General features: G+C 49.9%; 1 protein-coding gene across 3 annotated transcripts in view; it reads right to left on the reverse strand.

Moving 5' to 3' along the window:
• The window catches only part of RNF212B (ring finger protein 212B), a 368,589-nt gene that overhangs the window by 232,822 nt on the left and 113,613 nt on the right, over positions 1-22,154 (reverse strand). The window lies entirely within an intron of this gene.

Raw genomic sequence — 22,154 nt, forward strand, 5'->3', positions numbered from 1 at the left:
CTGCAGGGTCCGCTCTGAGAAGCTCCGCCCCCTTCATGGCACTGTCTTCCCGCTCTTCTGAAGTTTAAACTGGCCTGAGGAGTTGTGCTGGCTGGGATCCCTGGACCCCGACAGGCTTGCTGACCAGTGTGAGGGGTAAGCGCTGGCCCAGGGCGCCCCTCACCGCGTCGCACAGTGTGCCTCTGGTACCGTCCAGGAGCGCGGTTAATACTGCGCACCATCCCCTGTAGCCGCCATCTTCACACCGGCCCCCCGCTTGCTAGGGGGGTCGGTGACTAACTCACCACTTGCTTCAGCTCTGTAAGGGGTCGGCGGCATGCTGCTGGGGCGAGCAGTTCCCATGTGACGGAGACCGATCAGACCCCTCTAGAGCTCAGTGTCCAGTCAGTGGCTCAGACCTCGCAGGGCGGACACTGCTCCCCCCCTTAGTCCCAAGCTGCAGGGAGGGTGTTGCCAGCTGCCTCCCTGTAAAAAAAAAATAAGATTTTACTTACCGATAAATCTATTTCTCGTAGTCCGTAGTGGATGCTGGGACTCCGTAAGGACCATGGGGATAGCGGCTCCGCAGGAGACAGGGCACAAAATAAAAGCTTAAGGATCAGGTGGTGTGCACTGGCTCCTCCCCCTATGACCCTCCTCCAAGCCTCAGTTAGGATACTGTGCCCGGACGAGCGTACATAATAAGGAAGGATATTGAATCCCGGGTAAGACTCATACCAGCCACACCAATCACACCGTACAACTTGTGATCTGAACCCAGTTAACAGTATGATAAACGCAAAGGAGCCTCTGAAAAGATGGCTCACAACAATAATAACCCGAATCTTTGTAACAATAACTATATACAAGTATTGCAGACAATCCGCACTAGGGATGGGCGCCCAGCATCCACTACGGACTACGAGAAATAGATTTATCGGTAAGTAAAATCTTATTTTCTCTGACGTCCTAGTGGATGCTGGGACTCCGTAAGGACCATGGGGATTATACCAAAGCTCCCAAACGGGCGGGAGAGTGCGGATGACTCTGCAGCACCGAATGAGAGAACACCAGGTCCTCCTCAGCCAGGGTATCAAATTTGTAGAATTTAGCAAACGTGTTTGCCCCTGACCAAGTAGCTGCTCGGCAAAGTTGTAAAGCCGAGACCCCTCGGGCAGCCGCCCAAGATGAGCCCACTTTCCTTGTGGAATGGGCTTTTACTGATTTTGGCTGTGGCAATCCTGCCACAGAATGTGCAAGCTGAATTGTACTACAAATCCAACGAGCAATCGTCTGCTTAGAAGCATGAGCACCCAGCTTGTTGGGTGCATACAGGATAAACAGCGAGTCAGATTTTCTGACTCCAGCCGTCCTGGAAACATATATTTTCAAGGCCCTGACAACGTCAAGCAACTTAGAGTCCTCTAAGTCCCTGGTAGCCGCAGGTACCACAATAGGTTGGTTCATGTGAAATGCAGAAACCACCTTAGGTAGAAATTGAGGACGAGTCCTCAATTCCGCCCTGTCAGAATGAAAAATTAAGTAAGGGCTTTTATAGGATAAAGCCGCCAATTCTGACACACGCCTGGCTGAAGCCAAGGCTAACAGCATCGACACCTTCCATGTGAGATATTTTAAGTCCACAGTGGAAAGTGGTTCAAACCAATGTGACTTTAGAAAACTCAACACCACATTGAGATCCCAAGGTGCCACTGGAGGCACAAAAGGAGGCTGTATGTGCAGCACCCCTTTTACAAATGTCTGAACTTCAGGTACTGAAACCAGTTCTTTCTGGAAGAAAATCGACAGGGCCGAAATTTGAACCTTAATGGACCCTAATTTTAGGCCCATAGACAGTCCTGTTTGCAGGAAATGAAAGAAACGACCCAGTTGAAATTCCTCTGTAGGGGCCTTCTTGGCCTCACACCACGCAACATATTTACGCCAAATGCAGTGATAATGTTTTGCGGTTACGTCCTTCCTGGCTTTGACCAGAGTAGGGATGACTTCTTCTGGAATGCCTTTTTCCCTCAGGATCCGGCGTTCAACCGCCATGCCGTCAAACGCAGCCGCGGTAAGTCCTGGAACAGACAAGGCCCCTGCAGTAGCAGGTCCTTTCTTAGAGGTAGAGGCCACGGTTCGTCCGTGAGCATCTCTTGAAGTTCCGGGTACCAAGTCCGTCTTGGCCAATCCGGAACCACGAGTATAGTTCTTACTCCTCTCCTTCTTATGATTCTCAGTACTTTTGGTATGAGAGGCAGAGGAGGGAACACATACACTGACTGGTACACCCACGGCGTTACCAGAGCGTCCACTGCTATTGCCTGAGGGTCCCTTGACCTGGCGCAATATCTGTCCAGTTTTTTGTTTAGACGTGACGCCATCATGTCCACCTTTGGTTTTTCCCAACGGTTTACAATCAGGTGGAAGACTTCTGGGTGAAGTCCCCACTCTCCCGGGTGAAGGTCGTGTCTGCTGAGGAAGTCTGCTTCCCAGTTGTCCACTCCCGGAATGAATACTGCTGACAGTGCTATCACATGATTTTCCGCCCAGCGAAGAATCCTTGCAGCTTCTGCCATTGCCCTCCTGCTTCTCGTGCCGCCCTGTCTGTTTACGTGGGCGACTGACGTGATGTTGTCCGATTGGATCAACACCGCCTGACCCTGAAGCAGAGGTTTTGCTTGACTTAGGGCATTGTAAATGGCCCTTAGTTCCAGAATGTTTATATGAAGAGACGTTTCCAAGCTTGACCACAGGCCCTGGAAATTCCTTCCCTGTGTGACTGCTCCCCAGCCTCTCAGGCTGGCATCCGTGGTTACCAGGATCCAATCCTGAATGCCAAATCTGCGGCCCTCTAGTAGATGAGCACTCTGCAGCCACCACAGGAGAGACACCCTTGTCCTTGGCGACAGGGTTATCCGCTGATGCATCTGCAGATGCGATCCGGACCATTTGTCCAGTAGATCCCACTGAAATGTTCTTGCATGGAATCTTCCGAATGGAATCGCTTCGTAAGAAGCCACCATTTTCCCCAGGACCCTCGTGCACTGATGCACTGAGACCTGTCCTGGTTTTAGGAGGTTCCTGACTAGCTCGGATAACTCCCTGGCCTTCTCCTCCGGGAGAAACACCTTCTTCTGGACTGTGTCCAGAATCATTCCTAGGAACAGTAGACGTGTCGTTGGAATCAGCTGCGATTTTGGAATATTTAGAATCCACCCGTGCTGACGTAACACTACCTGAGATAGTGCTACTCCGACTTCTAACTGTTCCCTGGATCTTGCCCTTATCAGGAGATCGTCCAAGTAAGGGATAATTAAAATGCCTTTTCTTCGTAGAAGAATCATCATTTCGGCCATTACCTTGGTAAAGACCCGAGGTGCCGTGGACAATCCAAACGGCAGCGTCTGAAACTGATAATGACAGTTTTGTACTACAAACCTGAGGTACCCTTGGTGAGAAGGGTATATCGGGACGTGGAGATAAGCATCTTTGATGTCCAGAGACACCATATAGTCCCCTTCTTCCAGGTTTGCTATCACTGCTCTGAGTGACTCCATCTTGAATTTGAACCTTTTTATGTAAGTGTTCAAGGATTTCAGATTTAAAATTGGTCTCACCGAGCCGTCCGGCTTCGGTACCACAAACAGCGTGGAATAATACCCCTTTCCTTGTTGCAGGAGGGGTACCTTGATTATCACCTGCTGGGAATACAGCTTGTGAATGGCTTCCAAAACTGCCTCCCTGTCGGAGGGAGACTTTGGTAAAGCAGACTTCAGGAAACGACGAGGGGGAAACGCCTCGAATTCCAGTTTGTACCCCTGCGATACTACCTGTAGAATCCAGGGATCCATTTGCGAGTGAGCCCACTGCGCGTTGAAATTCTTGAGACGGGCCCCCACCATATCTGAGTCTGCTTGTAAAGCCCCAGCGTCATGCTGAAGACTTGGCAGAAGCAGGGGAGGGCTACTGCTCCTGTGAAGCGGCTGCATGGTGCAGTCTTTTTCCTCTTCCTCTGCCCCGGGGCAGAAAAGAATGGCCTTTTGCTCGCTTGTACTTATGGGAACGAAAGGACTGAGTTTGAAAAGACGGTGTCTTTTTCTGCTGATGTGGAGTGACCTGGGGTAAAAAGGTGGATTTTCCAGCCGTTGCCGTGGCCACCAGGTCCGATAGACCAGCCCCAAATACCTCCTCCCCTTTATACGGCAATACTTCCATGTGCCGTTTGGAATCCGCATCCCCTGACCACTGTCGCGTCCATAACGCTCTTCTGGCAGAGATGGACATAGCACTTACTCTTGATGCCAGGGTGCAAATATCCCTCTGTGCATCACGCATATATAGTAATGCATCCTTTAAATGTTCTATAGTTAACAAAATATTGTCCCTATCCAGGGTATCAATAGTCTCGGTCAGGGAATCCGACCATGCGACTCCAGCACTGCACATCCAGGCTGAGGCGATTGCTGGTCGCAGTATAACACCAGTATGTGTGTATATACTTTTTAGGATATTTTCCAGCCTTCTATCAGCTGGTTCTTTGAGGGTAGCCGTATCAGGAGACGGTAACGCTACTTGTTTTGATAAACGTGTGAGCGCCTTATCTACCCTAGGGGGTGTTTCCCAACGCGCCCTAACCTCTGGCGGGAAAGGATATAATGCTAATAATTTTTTAGAAATTAGCTGTTTTTTATCGGGGGAAACCCACGCTTTTTCACACACCTCATTTATTTCCTCTGACTCAGGAAAAAATATTGGTAGTTTTTTCTCACCCCACATAATACCCTTCTTTGTGGTACTTGTAGTGTCAGAAAGGTTCAATGCCTCTTTCATTGCCGTGATCATGTAACGTGTGGCCCTACTGGACATTACGTTTGTCTCGTCACCGTCGACACTAGACTCAGTATCTGTGTCAGGGTCTGTGTCGACCCACTGAGGTAACGGGCGTTTTAGCGCCCCTGACGGTGTCTGAGACGCCTGGACAGGCACTAATTGATTTGCCGGCTGTCTCATGTCGTCAACAGTTTTTTGCAAATTGCTGACATTATCACTTAATTGTTTAAATACAATCATCCAGTCAGGTGTCGACTCCCTAGGGGGTGACATCACCAACACAGGCAACTGCTCCGCCTCCACATAATTTTCCTCCTCATACATGTCGACACACGCGTACCGACACACAGCACACACACCGGGAATGCTCTGATAGAGGACAGGACCCCACTTAGCCCTTTGGAGAGACAGAGGGAGAGTCTGCCAGCACACACCCAGCGCTATATATATATACAGGGATAACCTTACATAAGTGTTACTCCCTTATAGCTGCTGTTAATATATTTATTTGCTGCCAAACGTGCCCCCCCTTCTCTTTTTTACCCTGATTCTGAAGCAGGACTGCAGGGGAGAGTCAGGGAGCCGTCCTTCCAGCGGAGCTGTGAGGGAAAATGGCGCTTGTGTGCTGAGGAGATAGGCTCCGCCCCTTCACGACGTCCTTATCTCCCGCTTTTTTGTGTAAAATGGCAGGGGATTAAAATACATCCATATAGCCCAGGAGCTATATGTGATGTATTCTGTTTTGCCACCTAAGGTATTCTGTTATATTGCGTCTCAGGGCGCTCCCCCCCCAGCGCCCTGCACCCTCAGTGACCGGAGTGTGAAGTGTGCTGAGAGCAATGGCGCACAGCTGCGGTGCTGTGCGCTACCTTAGTCTGAAGACAGGATGTCTTCTGCCGCCGATTTCACCGGACCTCTTCGTCTCTTCTGGCTCTGTAAGGGGGACGGCGGCGCGGCTCCGGTGACCCATCCAGGCTGAACCTGTGATCGTCCCTCTGGAGCTAGTGTCCAGTAGCCTAAGAAACCCGATCCACTCTGCACTCAGGTGAGTCCGTTTCTTCTCCCCTTAGTCCCACGATGCAGTGAGCCTGTTGCCAGCAGGACTCACTGAAAATAAAAAACCTAACTAAACTTTTATTCTAAGCAGCTCAGGAGAGCCACCTAGATTGCACCCTTCTCGGCCGGGCACAAAAATCTAACTGAGGCTTGGAGGAGGGTCATAGGGGGAGGAGCCAGTGCACACCACCTGATCCTTAAGCTTTTATTTTGTGCCCTGTCTCCTGCGGAGCCGCTATCCCCATGGTCCTTACGGAGTCCCAGCATCCACTAGGACGTCAGAGAAATAGGATTTTAATACCTACCGGTAAATCCTTTTCTCTTAGTCCATAGAGGATACTGGGGACACCATAAGAACCATGGGGTATAGACGGGATCCGCAGGAGACATGGGCACTTTAAGACTTTGAATGGGTGTGAACTGGCTCCTCCCTCTATGCCCCTCCTCCAGACTCCAGTTATAGGAATTTTGCCCAGGGAGACGGACATTTCGAGGAAAGGAATTATTGTTAAACTAAGGTGAGATACATACCAGCTCACACCTCAACACGCCGTACAACATGGCATTTAACAGAACTCCAGACAACGGCATGAACAACGTCAGCAACAGGCTAACTATAACATAACACAACCCGCGTGTAAACATAACTAATAACTGCAGCTAGAGTCCGCAGGATGTCGGGGACACCATAAGAACCATGGGGTTTATACCAAAGCTCTAGAACGGGCGGGAGAGTGCGGATGACTCTGCAGCACCGATTGACCAAACATGAGGTCCTCATCAGCCAGGGTATCAAACTTGTAAAATTTCGCAAAAGTGTTTGAACTCGACCAAGTAGCTGCTCGGCAGAGTTGTAATGCCGAGACCCCGCGGCAGCCGCCCAGGATGAGCCCACCTTTCTGGTAGAGTGGGCCTTCACTGATTTCGGTAACGGCAATCCAGCCGTAGAATGAGCATGCTGAATCATATTACAGATCCAGTGTGCAATAGTCTGCTTGGAAGCAGGCGTTTCAATCTTGTTGGCAGCATACAGGACAAACAGAGCTTCCGTTTTCCTAAGTTGAGCTGTTCTGGCAACATAAATCTTCAAGGCCCTGACAACATCGAGAGATTTTGACTCCGCGAAGGCGTCAGTAGCCACTGGTACCACAATCGGCTGGTTCATGTGGAACGATGAAACCACCTTCGGCAGAAATTTTTGACGAGTCCTCAACTCCGCTCTATCTTCATGGAAGATTAAATAAGGACTCTTGTGAGACAAAGCGCTAACTCAGACATCCGCCTTGCGGATGCTAAGGCCAATAGTATGACCACTTTCCAAGTGAGAAATTTCAACTCAACCTTCTGTAAAGGTTCAAACCAATGTGACTGAAGGAAATGCAACACCACGTTAAGATCCCATGGTGCCACAGGGGGCACAAATGGAGGTTGGATGTGCAAAACTCCTTTCACGAAAGTCTGAACTTCTGGAAGGGAGGCCAATTGTTTTTGAAAGAAAACCGATAAGGCCGAAATTTGTACTTTAATCGAGCCTAACTTTAGGCCCGCATCCACACCTGCTTGCAGGAAATGGAGAAAACGCCCTAGCTGAAATGCTTCCATAGGAGCCTTCTTGGATTCACACCAAGACACATAGGGGTATATGCAATTGCGGTCGAATTGACGCAAATGTCGAAAAACTGAGCATTTTCGACACAAAAAAAATATTCGACAATGCAATACAGTACTTTCTGCGAGGTACACTGGGTTCCACAGGGATAACAACGGGGTGTAGAGTTGGATCTTGATCCGAGGCACCAACAGGCTAAAAGCTTTGACTGTTCCCAGGATGCTTAGCGCCGCCTCCTCTGTAACCCCGTATCCGTGCACAGGAGCTCAGTTTTGTTAACTAGTCCAATGCAGTAGCCGGTAAAATAGACGACAACCGTTAGTAGCCACATACACCACATTCTCACGACAGGAGAAGGTGTCAGCGGCTAATGCCATACAAACCCAAAAAAGCAAAGTGCGTAAGGGTGGGCGCCCTGTGGAAGCCAGTGTACCTCGCAGAAAGAGATTTAACAAAGGTAAGTTCTTACCATAAATCTCCTTATCTGCAGCGAGGTACACTGGAGTTCCACTGTGATGACATTGGGGATGTCCGAAAGCAGTTCCTCATGGGAGGGGACGCACTGTAGCGGGCACAAGAACCCAGCGTCCAAAGGAGGTATCCTGGGAGGCGGAAGTATCGAAGGAATAGTACCTTATGAACGTGTTCACTGAGGACCACTTAGCCGCCTTTCACAATTGTTCAAGGGTCGCACCACCCAAGAAGGTCCAACAGACTGAGCAGAATGGGCTTTGATGGTAGCAGGCGCTGGAAGGCCAGCCTGTACATAAGCATGTACAATCACCATTCTAATACATCTGGCCAGGGTCTGCTTGTTAGCAGGCCAGCCACGTTTGTGAAAACCAAAAAGGACAAAGAGGGAATCAGATCTCCTAAGAGAAGCTGTCCTCTTCACATAAATACGGCGAACCCGTACCACATCCAAAAGACCGCTCTTTGGAGGATAAACCTGGAGATGCAAAGGGCGGAACCACAATCTCTTGGTTAAGGTGGAAAGATGACACCACCTTAGGAAGATAACCAGGGCGAGTTCGAAGAACAGCACGGTCACGATGAAAAGCAGAAAGGGTAACCGACAGGACAAGGTACCCAAGTCTGAAACCCGTCTAGCAGAGGCAATAGCCAGCAGAAACAAGACCTTAAGAGTAAGCCATTTAAGGTCCACAGACTCAAGAGGTTCAAACGGAGACTCTTGTAAGGCCTCCAGAACAACCGACAAATCACAAGGAGCCACAGGCGGGACATTTTTCTCTGAAACCATATCGACAAGGCAGAAATATGAACCTTGAGGGAGGCCAGACGAAGGCCTAAGTCCAGGCCCTGTTCCATAAAAGCCAAGAGTTTGGCAGTACTGAACTTGTATGCATCATAATTGTTAGTTGCACACCAAGCAAAATAAGAATTCCAGACCCTATGATAAATCCGAGCAGAAGCCGGTTTACGGGCCTTCAACATAGTCTGAATGACCGCCTCCGAAAAACCTTTGGCCCTCAAGACGGAAGCTTCAAGAGCCACTCCGTCAAAGCCAGCCTTGCCAAATCCTAGTAGACACCAGGGCCCTGAACGAGGAGGCCTGGGCGCTGCGGAAGCAGAAGAGGACACTCTATTGAGAGACCCTGAAGATCTGAGAACCAATGCCGTCTGGGCCACGCTGGAGCAATTAGAAGTAGTATTCCTCCTTCTTGCTTGAACTTCCTTATCACCCTGGGCAGAAGTGACACCGGAGGGAACATGTACGGCAGCCGAAAGTTCCATGGAATTGCCAGTGCGTCCACGAACGTTGCTTGAGGATCCCTTGTCCTTGCTCCGAAGACCGGAACCTTGTGATTGTGTCGAGATGCCATCTGGTAGCCCCCACCGGTCCACTAGGAGTTGAAAGACCTCCGGATGCAGGCTCCATTCTCCGCTTCCCAGTTTAGGACCCCCCGGAATGAACACTGCTGATATGGCTGGCAGATGGCGTTCCGCCCAACGAAGAATCTTTGACACTTCCAACAGTGCTTTGCTGCTTCAGGTGCCGCCCTGATGATTTATGTACGCCACCGTGGTGGCGTTGTCTGACTGTACTTGAACAGGCCTGTTCTGTACTAGAGGCAGGGCTAGTGTCAACGCATTGAACACTGACCGCAATTCCAGAATGTTTATCGGGAGGAGAGATTCTTCCCTGGTCCACCGACCCTGAAGACAGCGTTGCTCCAACACCGCGCCCCAATCCCGCAGACTGGCATCCATCGTCAGAAGGACCCAGTTGGAGATCCAGAATGGACTACCCCTGCTCAGTTGTTGATCCTGCAGCCACCAGGTCAATGACAGACGGACCTCCGGAGTCAAGGATATCATGTAAGACCTGATCCGGTGAGGCAGGCCATCCCACTCGGAGAGAATTAACCTCTGCAGAGGGTGGGAATTAAATTGAGTGTATTCCACCATGTTGAAACCCGACACCATTAGGCCTAGTACTTTCATCGCCGAGTGTATTGACACACGTGGGCGAAAGAGGAAGCATCTTATCTTGTCCTGAAGCTTCAAGACCTTCTCCGGAGACAAAAACAACCGCTGTTTGAGGGTGTCCAATAGTACTCCCAGGTACACCATGCTCTGAGCAGGAACCAGGGAAGACTTCTTCCAGTTGATGAGCCACCCGTGGGCTTGCAGGAATTAGACCGTCAGTTCCAGGTGACGAAGGAGAACCTCTGGAGAGTTCACCAGGATCAACAAGTCGTTGAGATACGGCAGGATCCTGATACCTTGACGGCGGAGTAGGGCCGTCATGACCGCCATGACCTTGGTGAAAACTCGAGGAGGCGAGGTCAGACCAAAAGGCAAGGCCTGGAATTGAAAAATAAGAATTTACTTACCGATAATTCTATTTCTCATAGTCCGTAGTGGATGCTGGGGACTCCGTAAGGACCATGGGGAATAGCGGCTCCGCAGGAGACTGGGCACATCTAAAGAAAGCTCTAGGACTATCTGGTGTGCACTGGCTCCTCCCCCTATGACCCTCCTCCAAGCCTCAGTTAGGATACTGTGCCCGGACGAGCGTACACAATAAGGAAGGATTTTGAATCCCGGGTAAGACTCATACCAGCCAATCCAATCACACCGTATAAACTGTGATCTGAACCCAGTTAACAGCATGATAACAGAGGAGCCTCTGAAAGATGGCTCACAACAATAATAACCCGATTTTTGTAACAATAACTATGTACAAGTATTGCAGACAATCCGCACTTGGGATGGGCGCCCAGCATCCACTACGGACTATGAGAAATAGAATTATCGGTAAGTAAATTCTTATTTTCTCTAACGTCCTAAGTGGATGCTGGGGACTCCGTAAGGACCATGGGGATTATACCAAAGCTCCCAAACGGGCGGGAGAGTGCGGATGACTCTGCAGCACCAAATGAGAGAACTCCAGGTCCTCCTCAGCCAGGATATCAATTTTGTAGAATTTTACAAACGTATTTGCTCCTGACCAAGTAGCTGCTCTGCAAAGTTGTAAAGCCGAGACCCCTCGGGCAGCCGCCCAAGATGAGCCCACCTTCCTTGTGGAGTGGGCATTTACAGATTTTTGGCTGTGGCAGGCCTGCCACAGAATGTGCAAGCTGAATTGTACTACAAATCCAACGAGCAATAGTCTGCTTAGAAGCAGGAGCACCCAGCTTGTTGGGTGCACACAGGATAAACAGCGAGTCAGATTTCCTGACTCCAGCCGTCCTGGAAACATATATTTTCAGGGCACTGACAACGTCTAGCAACTTGGAGGCCTCCAAGTCCCTAGTAGCCGCAGGCACCACCAATAGGTTGGTTCAGGTGAGACGCTGAAACCACCTTAGGGAGAAACTGAGGACGAGTCCTCAATTCCGCCCTGTCCGAATGGAAAATCAGATAAGGGCTTTTTCAGGATAAAGCCGCCAATTCTGACACGCGCCTGGCCCAGGCCAGGGCCAACAGCATGACCACTTTCCATGTGAGATATTTTAACTCCACAGATTTAAGTGGTTCAAACCAATGTGACTTTTGGAACCCAAAACTACATTGAGATCCCAAAGTGCCACTGGAGGCACAAAAGGAGGCTGTATATGCAGTACCCCTTTTACAAACGTCTGAACTTCAGGGACTGAAGCTAGTTCTTTTTGGAAGAAAATTGACAGGGCCGAAATTTGAACCTTAATGGACCCCAATTTCAGGCCCATAGACACTCCTGTTTGCAGGAAATGTAGGAATCGACCCAGTTGAATTTCCTCCGTCGGGCCTTACTGGCCTCGCACCACACAACATATTTTCGCCAATTGCGGTGATAATGTTTTTGCGGTTACATCCTTCCTGGCTTTGATCAGGATAGGGATGACTTCATCCGGAATGCCTTTTTTCCTTCAGGATCCGGCGTTCAACCGCCATGCCGTCAAACGCAGCTGCGGTAAGTCTTGGAACAGACAGGGTCCTTGCTGGAGCAGGTCCCTTCTTAGAGGTAGAGGCCACGGATCCTCCGTGAGCATCTCTTGAAGTTCCGGTTACCAAGTCCTTCTTGGCCAATCCGGAACCACGAATATAGTGCTTACTCCTCTCCATCTTATCAATCTCAGTACCTTGGGTATGAGAGGCAGAGGAGGGAACACATACCCTGACTGGTACACCCACGGTGTTACCAGAGCGTCTACAGCTTATTGCCTGAGGGTCCCTGGACCTGGCGCAATACCTGTCGAGTTTTTAATCATGTGGAAGACTTCTGGGTGAAGTCCCCACTCTCCCGGGTGGAGGTCGTGCTGAGGAAGTCTGCTTCCCAGTTGTCCACTCCCGGAATGAATACTGCTGACAGTGCTATCACATGATTTTCCGCCCAGCGAAGAATCCTTGCAGCTTCTGCCATTGCCCTCCTGCTTCTTGTGCCACCCTGTCTGTTTACGTGGGTGACTGCCGTGATGTTGTCCGACTGGATCAACACCGGCTGACCTTGAAGCAGAGGTCTTGCTAAGCTTAGAGCATTGTAAATGTCCCTTAGCTTCAGGATATTTATGTGAAGTGATGTCTCCAGGCTTGACCATAAGCCCTGGATATTCCTTCCCTGTGTGACTGCTCCCCAGCCTCGTAGGCTGGCATCAGTGGTCACCAGGACCCAGTCCTGAATGCCTAATCTGCGGCCCTCTAGAAGATGAGCACTCTGCAACCACCACAGGAGGGACACCCTTGTCCTTGGTGACAGGGTTATCCGCTGATGCATCTGAAGATGCGATCCGGACCATTTGTCCAGCAGGTCCCACTGGAAAGTTCTTGCGTGGAATCTGCCGAATGAGATTGCTTCGTAGGAAGCCACCATTTTACCCAGAACCCTTGTGCATTGATGCACTGAGACTTGGCTCGGTTTTAGGAGGTTCCTGACTAGCTCGGATAACTCCCTGGCTTTCTCCTCCGGGAGAAACACCTTTTTCTGGACTGTGTCCAGGATCATCCCTAGGAACAGAAGACACGTCGTCGGAACCAGGTGCGATTTTGGAATATTGAGAATCCAATCGTGCTGCCGCAACACTACCTGAGATAGTGCTACACCGACCTCCAACTGTTCCCTGGATCTTACCCTTATCAGGGAATTGTCCAAGGAAGGGATAACTAAAATTCACTTCCTTCGAAGGAATATCATCATTTCGGCCATTAACTTGGTAAAGACCCGGGGTGCCGTGTACCATCCATACGGCAGCGTCTGAACTGATAGTGACAGTTCTGTACCATAAACCTGAGGTACCCTTGGTGAGAAGGGTAAATTTTGACATGAAGGTAAGCATCCTTGATGTCCCGAGACATCATGTAGTCCCCTTCTTCCAGGTTCGCAATCACTGCTCTGAGTGACTCAATCTTGAATTTGAACCTCTGTACGTAAGTGTTCAAAGATTTTAGATTTAGAATCGGTCTCACCGAGCCGTCCGGCTTCGGTACCACAACAGTGTGGAATAATACCCCGTTCCCTGTTGCAGGAGGGGTATCTTGATTATCACCTGCTGGGAATACAGCTTGTGAATGGCTTCCAAAACTGTCTCCCTGTCAGAAGGAGACATCGGTAAAGCAGACTTTAGGAAACGGCTAGGAGGAGACGTCTCGAATTCTAATTTGTACCCCTGAGATATCACCTGAAGGATCCAGGGGTCTACTTGCGAGTGAGCCCACTGCGCGCTGAAATTCATTGAGACGGGCCCCCCACCGTGCCTGATTCTGCTTGTAAAGCCCCAGCGTATACTGAGGGCTTGGCAGAGGCGGGAGAGGGTTTCTGTTCCTGGGAACTGGCTGATTTCTGCAGCCTTTTTCCTCTCCCTCTGTCACGGGGCAGAAATGAGGAACCTTTTGCCCGCTTGTCCACGAAAAGACTGCGCCTGATAATACGGCGTCTTCTCATGTTGAGAGGCGACCTGGGGTACAAACGTGGAATTCCCAGCTGTTGCCGTGGCCACCAGGTCTGAAAGACCGACCCCAAATAACTCCTCCCTTAATAAAGCAATACTTCCAAATGCCGTTTGGAATACGCATCACCTGACCACTGACGTGTCCATAACCCTCTACTGGTAGAAATGGACAACGCGCTTAGACTTGATGCCAGTCGGCAAATATTCCGCTGTGCATCACGCATATATAAAAATGCATCTTTTAAATGCTCTATAGGCAAAAATATACTGTCCCTATCTAGGGTATCAATATTTTCAGTCAGGGAATCCGACCACGCCAACCCAGCACTGCACATCCAGGCTGAGGCGATTGCTGGTCGCAGTATAACACCAGTATGTGTGTAAATACCTTTTAGGATACCCTCCTGCTTTCTATCAGCAGGATCCTTAAGGGCGGCCATCTCAGGCGAAGGTAGAGCCCTTACAAGCGTGTGAGCGCTTTATCCCCCCTAGGGGGTGTTTCCCAACGCACCCTAACCTCTGGCGGGAAAGGATATAATGCCAATAACATTTTAGAAATTATCCGTTGTTATCAGGGGAAACCCACGCATCATCACACACCTCATTTAATTTCTCAGATTCAGGAAAACTACAGGTAGTTTTTCCTCACCGAACATAATACCCCTTTTTTGGTGGTACTCGTATTATCAGAAATGTGTAAAACATTTTTCATTGCCTCAATCATGTAACGTGTGGCCCTACTGGAAGTCACATTCGTCTCTTCACCGTCGACACTGGAGTCAGTATCCGTGTCGGCGTCTATATCTGCCATCTGAGGTAACGGGCGCTTTAGAGCCCCTGACGGCCTATGAGACGTCTGGACAGGCACAAGCTGAGTAGCCGGCTGTCTCATGTCAACCACTGTCTTTTATACAGAGCTGACACTGTCACGTAATTCCTTCCAACAGTTCATCCACTCAGGTGTCGACCCCCTAGGGGGTGACATCACTATTACAGGCAATCTGCTCCGTCTCCACATCATTTTTCTCCTCATACATGTCGACACAAAAGTACCGACATACAGCACACACACAGGGAATGCTCTGATATAGGACAGGACCCCACTAGCCCTTTGGGGAGACAGAGGGAGAGTTTGCCAGCACACACCAGAGCGCTATATATATACAGGGATAACCTTATATAAGTGTTTTTCCCCTTATAGCTGCTGTATAGTTAATACTGCGCCTAATTAGTGCCCCCCTCTCTTTTTTTAACCCTTTCTGTAGTGTAGTGACTGCAGGGGAGAGACAGGGAGCTTCCCTCCAACGGAGCTGTGAGGGAAAATGGCGCCAGTGTGCTGAGGAGATAGGCTCCGCCCCTTTTTCGCGGACTTTTCTCCTGCTTTTTTATGGATTCTGGCAGGGGTTAAATGCATCCATATAGCCCAGGAGCTATATGTGATGCATTTTTTTGCCATCCAAGGTGTTTTTATTGCGTCTCAGGGCGCCCCCCCCCAGCGCCCTGCACCCTCAGTGACCGAAGTGTGAAGTGTGCTGAGAGCAATGGCGCACAGCTGCAGTGCTGTGCGCTACCTTGTTGAAGACAGGACGTCTTCTGCCGCCGATTTTCCGGACCTCTTCTGCCTTCTGGCTCTGTAAGGGGGCCGGCGGCGCGGCTCTGGGACCCATCCAAGCTGGGCCTGTGATCGTCCCTCTGGAGCTAATGTCCAGTAGCCTAAGAAGCCCAATCCACTCTGCACGCAGGTGAGTTCGCTTCTTCTCCCCTTAGTCCCTCGATGCAGTGAGCCTGTTGCCAGCAGGTCTCACTGAAAATAAAAAACCTAATCTAAAACTTTCACTAAGAAGCTCAGGAGAGCCCCTAGTGTGCACCCTTCTCGTTCGGGCACAGAGATCTAACTGAGGCTTGGAGGAGGGTCATAGGGGGAGGAGCCAGTGCACACCAGATAGTCCTAGAGCTTTCTTTAGATGTGCCCAGTCTCCTGCGGAGCCGCTATTCCCCATGGTCCTTACGGAGTCCCCAGCATCCACTTAGGACGTTAGAGAAATGTAGATTACCAATAACAAACCGCAGGTATTGTTGATGCGACACTGCAATAGGTATATGCAGGTAAGCATCCTGTATGTCCAGGGATACCATATAGTCCTTGGGCTCCAAGGCCAGAACAATAGAGGGAAGAGTTTCCATACGGAATTTGAAGACTTTCACAAATTTGTTCAAAGACTTGAGGTTGAGAATGGGCCGGGAAGATCCATTTGGTTTCGGAACTAGGAACAGAGTTGAATAGCACCCCCTGCCTCTCTGAGCCAGAGGCAACGGCACTATCACTCCCGTGTCCAGGAGGGATTGTACCACCAGATGGAGAGTTTTTGCTTTTACCGGATCCGAAGGGACGTTTGTTGAGCAAAACTGGCGAGGGGGACGTGATCTTGAAAGAGATGGCGTATACGTGAGTGATGACTTTCCTTACCCAGGCGTCCGAAGTGGTCTGTGACCATACCTGAGCAAACCGTAGAAGTCGGCCTCCCACCCTGGGATCGCCAGGGGGGAGGCCCGCCCCGTCATGCAGCAGGCTTGTCTGGTTTGGAAGCAGGCTTGTCTGGTTTGGAAGCAGGCTGAAGGGCAGCCCAGGTGTTACGCACACCAGTGCTAACAGGAGTATACCGGTGTATGAACAGAGAGGGAAGCGAAGCAAACGAACTCACAGACAGTATAACATAACATACACAGGAGGTGATGGAATAACTAATAAACACAAAGTGAACGGAGAAGCCCAAAGGCTCAGGAATTGGGTGTCTCCCTAGTGTCAGGAATGCTCAGATGGAATAGAGCGGACAATGAAGCGATGTGTAGTGATTTAACATGTGGAGCACCTGAAATGATGTTGCTAAGGGCAACAGAAAAAACCCCAAAGGGTTACCAACGGGTGTGGGAATAAACTCCTTGGTCAGAGATAGAAATATAGACACAAGGAGAGTATCCACAATCCTAACCCCCACTTGCAGGGCACAGGTTCAGCTTAATGCCACTAAACTGACACCTGGACGCCCTGCACAGTGAGGGAGAATTAAGCAAGCAGGTCTGAGAGTACAGCCGCAAACCTGCTGGGTTCACAGAATAGCAAAAGAACCCCAGCAGGTCAAACAACTGACTCCAGTCTTACTGCTAGGTCCGGATTGGCAGAATGAAGTACCGAATCTCAAGGCCTATTCGCAGTAAGCAACAAGTAAATACAAAGTCACACAGTACTAGCTAACTCTCTGGAACTGACTAACAAACAAAGATTCAGCAGCATTTGCCTAGCCTGAGAGGATGGTTTATATAGCAGGTGCTGTCCACGCCCCACTCAGACCTCACAGACTGTGAGCACAAAACCAGCGCCGGATTCCCTGCCGTGCACAGAGCCTGTAACCACTACACAGTAAAAACCCGGACCGGAGTATCAGCTGCGCTCAGGTTACTTCGCTAACACTTGCCTCCCGGTTGCCATGGCGACGTGGCAGCACAGAGCAGGAGATCCTAACAGTACCCCCCCTCTGACGAGGGGTCAAAGAACCCCTACCACCGGGTTTATCGGGGGAACTGCGAGAAGAAAGAGCGTATCAGTCTGGGGGCATGAAGATCACAACTGCGCACCCACGACCGCTCCTCCGGGCCATACCCCTTCCAGTGCACCAAAAATGACAGCCGAACCATCTTGGAGTCAAGAACCCTTTGAACCACAAACTCCCTCTGACCCCGTATCAGAAGAGGAGAAGGTCTTCCACTGGAAGAAGGATTACTAACCGCCAGTTTTAAAAGGGAACAATGAAATGTTTTATTGATACCCAATGAACGGGGCAGATCTAACTGAAATGCCACCGGATTGATAACCCTGGTGATCTTATAAGGGCCGATGAACCGGGGGCCTAACTTATGAGATGGCTGTCTCAACTTCAAATTCTTGGTGGACAACCAGACGAAGTCTCCTAATTTGAAGCTGCAGGGTCTTCTCCGCTTATCAAAAACCCTTTTGGTCACTAATGACACAGACACAAGGGCTTTCTTCACTTTCCTCCAAATACCCCTAAGGACCGAAACAACAGAGGAACCACCAGGCGTGGAATCCAGGGGGTCAAAAGAATTGGCCTTAGGATGATGCCCATACACACAAAGGAAGGGAGAGATCCCTGTAGCAGAGTGAGCCGCGTTGTTATAGGCAAACTCCGCCATGGACAGATGAGCAACCCAGTCAGTATGACACTTGGAGACATTACACCTGAGGAACTGCTCCAAGGACTGGTTCACCCTCTCAGTCTGCCCATTAGACTGTGGATGGTAGCCTGACAAGCTCACAGAAATCTGGAGATCAGAACAAAATGCCCTCCAGAATTTGGCCACAAACTGGGATCCACGGTCAGAGACCACATCAAGTGGCAAACCGTGGAGGCGCACAACATGCTGCATAAATAACTCAGACAGGCGCCTGGCCGATGGCAACCCAACCAGTGGAACGAAATGCGCCATCTTCGAAAACCTGTCAACGACAACCCAAATGGCTGTCATCCCCGAGGATTTGGGCAAGTCCACCACAAAATCCATGGAAATGTGGGTCCATGGCTTAGACGAAATAGAGAGTGGATGTAATGGGCCGACAGGAACCCCTCTAGGAGTTTTATTTCGGGCACAAACGTCACATGCCCGAACCCACTGTTCCACATCCCTAGCCACCGAGGGCCACCACACCGCCCTAGACAGCAACTCCCGAGTTCTGGCAATACCCGGATACCCTGCTGACCTCTTGGCATGGAATTCCAGGAACACTCGCTGTCTTAACCTAGGAGGCACAAACAAGAGTCCTACCGGAAGGTCTGGAGGAGCCTGCTCCTGTGCTCTAAGGACTAATGACAAGAGTTCCTGGGTAATGCCCACTTTAATACATGATGGGGACACAATGGGCAATGGCTCCTCGGTGGTCTCTTGAACTGGAGCAAAACTCCGCGAGAGCGCATCAGCCTTGATGTTTTTTGACCCAGGGCGATATGTTATCAAAAAATTAAAGCGAGCAAAAAACAAAGCCCATCGTGCCTGCCTGGCATTGAGCCGCTTCGCTGACTCTAAATATGCCAGATTCTTATGGTCGGTGAGAATTGAGACCACAAACTTAGCCCCCTCAAGCCAGTGTCTCCACTCCCCGAGTGCATCCTTTAGAGCCAACAATTCCCGGTTACCCACATCATAATTCATCTCGGCAGACGAAAATTTACGGGAAAAGTAAGCACAGGGATGAAGGCGATTATCAGACACCCCCATCTGAGAGAGCACTGCCCCAATACCTATCTCAGAGGCATCCACTTCTACCACAAAAGGACGCTCTGGATCTGGGTGTCGCAGCACCTTGGCCGAGACAAATGCCCTTTTGAGACGGGCAAAGGCCGCTTTGGCCTCACAAGACCAGTGAGCAACATCCGCCCCTTTCTTAGTGAGTGCCACCAAGGGGGCCACTATAGACGAAAATCCAGCGATAAACCGTCTATAAAAATTCGCAAAGCCCAGAAAACGCTAAAGCGCCTTCAAACTAGTGGGCTGCACCCAATCCAGGACTGCCTGTACCTTAGAACCCTCCATTTGGAAACCTTCTGAGGAGATAATATACCCTAGAAATGCGATTTGATTGACTTCAAACTCGCACTTCTCCAGCTTCGCCCAAGCTGGTGGTCTCTGAGTTTCTGGAGGACTAAGCGTACATGCTTCCGATGTTCCTCCAGGGAATGAGAGAAGATTAGAATGTCATCTAGATAAACAACTAAGAATCTATCCAAATATTCCCTAAGCACATCGTTCATGAATTCCTGGAAGACTGCCGGGGCATTAGAGAGCCCAAAAGGCATCACCAAATATTCATAATGCCCTGAGTGGGTATTAAAGGCAGTCTTCCATTCATCCCCCTCTCTTATTCGGATTAGATTGTAAGCACCGCGTAGGTCAATCTTAGAAAAAATGGTGGCAGTACGAAGCTGGTCAAACAAAACCGAAATGAGAGGCAGTGGGTACGAGTTTTTAATCGTGATACGGTTCAATTCCCTGAAGTCGATGCAGGGTCGCAACGAACCGTCCTTTTTACCCACGAAAAAGAACCCCGACCCAACTGGGGACTGTGAGGGTCTGATAAATCCCTTAGCCAAGTTCTCCTGAATGTACTCTGCCATAGCCTGAGTCTCAGGAAGTGACAGGGAGTACAACCTACTCTTGGGAAGCTTAGCATCCGGCAACAAATCAATGGCACAGTCATAGGGGCGATGGGGAGGTAGTACCTCCGCAACTTTTTTGGAGAACACATCCGCAAAATCTGCATAACATCCTGGCAATCCTGGCAAACTTAGCTGCGAGAGCCTGACTGGAAGGCTCAAGCAACTCCTGAAACAATCACTACCCCAACTAAGAATCTCCCCAGAGACCCAGTCAAATTGAGGGTTATGGGCCCTTAACCAGGGTAACCCCAAAACCAATGGGGCAAAAGAACAGACAGTCACATAAAAAGACAATTTTTCAGAGTGTGTGGCTCCAATAAACAAAGGAATTTGGCTGGTGCAGGAGGTAATTTTACCCTGGGACAATGGTTCCCCGTTTAACCCACAGATCTCAATCTCTGATGCCAAAGGTACTGAGGGAACAGAGTGTTCCAGGGCGAATTGACGGTCCATGAAAACCCCATCGGCCCCACTGTCAACAAAGGCCTCAGTCTTGACAGTTTGACCGAGGATCTCCAAAGTCACCGGAATGAGAAAAGTCTTTTTCGGAAATTCTGACTTCTGGCCTGACAGGATATTTCCATCACCCTCAGGCCCTGAAGTTTTCCGGTTTTTCTGGGCATGATACTACAACATGACCTTTATTCCCACAGTACAAACACAAACCCTGCTGTCTCCTCCGCGTCTTCTCACGCGAGGAGAGGCGGGTAGCCCCAATCTGCATAGGCTCCTCGGAATATTCCTCAGAGTCTGAGGTTCCCTTGGGAAAAAAGGAAACTGCGGTCTCCCTTTCAAGCCTACGCTCTCTCAGCCGTCTATCCACCCGGATGGATAACTGCATGAGCTGATCTAAGCTATCAGGCGAGGGATATTGTACCAGTTGGTCCTTTATCTGGTCAGAAAGGCCCCTTCGGTACTGGTTTCTCAGGGCTGGGTCATTCCACTGGGTATCATGAGCCAACCTCCGAAACTCCGTACTATAAACCTCAGCTGGCCGTCGCCCTTGCTTAAGAGCCGTAATCTGAGCCTCGGCTGAAGCCATCTTGTCAGGGTCATCATACAAAATGCCCAGTGCGTAAAAAAAGCATCAACACTTTTAAGCGACGGACAGTCAGGCTGTAACCCATATGCCCAGACCTGTGGGTCTCCTTGTAGCAAGGAAATCACCATGCCCACCCGCTGAATCTCCGACCCAGAAGACTGGGGCCTAAGCCTGAAATATAGCTTACAGCTCTCCTTGAAACAAAAGAACTGCGAGCAATCTCCAGAAAAACGATCCGGGAGATTTACTTTCGGCTCCTTAACCCCTGAACTTGCCACTGCTGCTGCGGGAGCTCCGCTAGCAGCCTGCGGGGTGTTCATTTTAATGGACATCTCATTAAATTGTCGAGTCAGGACCTGCACCTGATCGACCACCTGTTGCAAAGTATTTTAAGGGGTATGCTCCATATTCCCACAAAATTTCAACAGGAGTAAGGCTGCTGAATATGTTACGCACACCAGTGCTAACAGGAGTATACCGGTGTATGAACAGAGAGGGAAGCGAAGCAAACGAACTCACAGACAGTATAACATAACATACACAGGAGGTGATGGAATAACTAATAAACACAAAGTGAACGGAGAAGCCCAAAGGCTCAGGAATTGGGTGTCTCCCTAGTGTCAGGAATGCTCAGATGGAATAGAGCGGACAATGAAGCGATGTGTAGTGATTTAACATGTGGAGCACCTGAAATGATGTTGCTAAGGGCAACAGAAAAAACCCCAAAGGGTTACCAACGGGTGTGGGAATAAACTCCTTGGTCAGAGATAGAAATATAGACACAAGGAGAGTATCCACAATCCTAACCCCCACTTGCAGGGCACAGGTTCAGCTTACTGCCACTAAACTGACACCTGGACGCCCTGCACAGTGAGGAAGGATTAAGCAAGCAGGTCTGAGAGTACAGCCGCAAACCTGCTGGGTTCACAGAATAGCAAAAGAACCCCAGCAGGTCAAACAACTGACTCCAGTCTTACTGCTAGGTCCGGATTGGCAGAATGAAGTACTGAATCCCA

The sequence above is a fragment of the Pseudophryne corroboree genome, chromosome 1 (assembly GCF_028390025.1).
Source record: "Pseudophryne corroboree isolate aPseCor3 chromosome 1, aPseCor3.hap2, whole genome shotgun sequence".
Lineage (NCBI taxonomy): Eukaryota > Metazoa > Chordata > Amphibia > Anura > Myobatrachidae > Pseudophryne > Pseudophryne corroboree.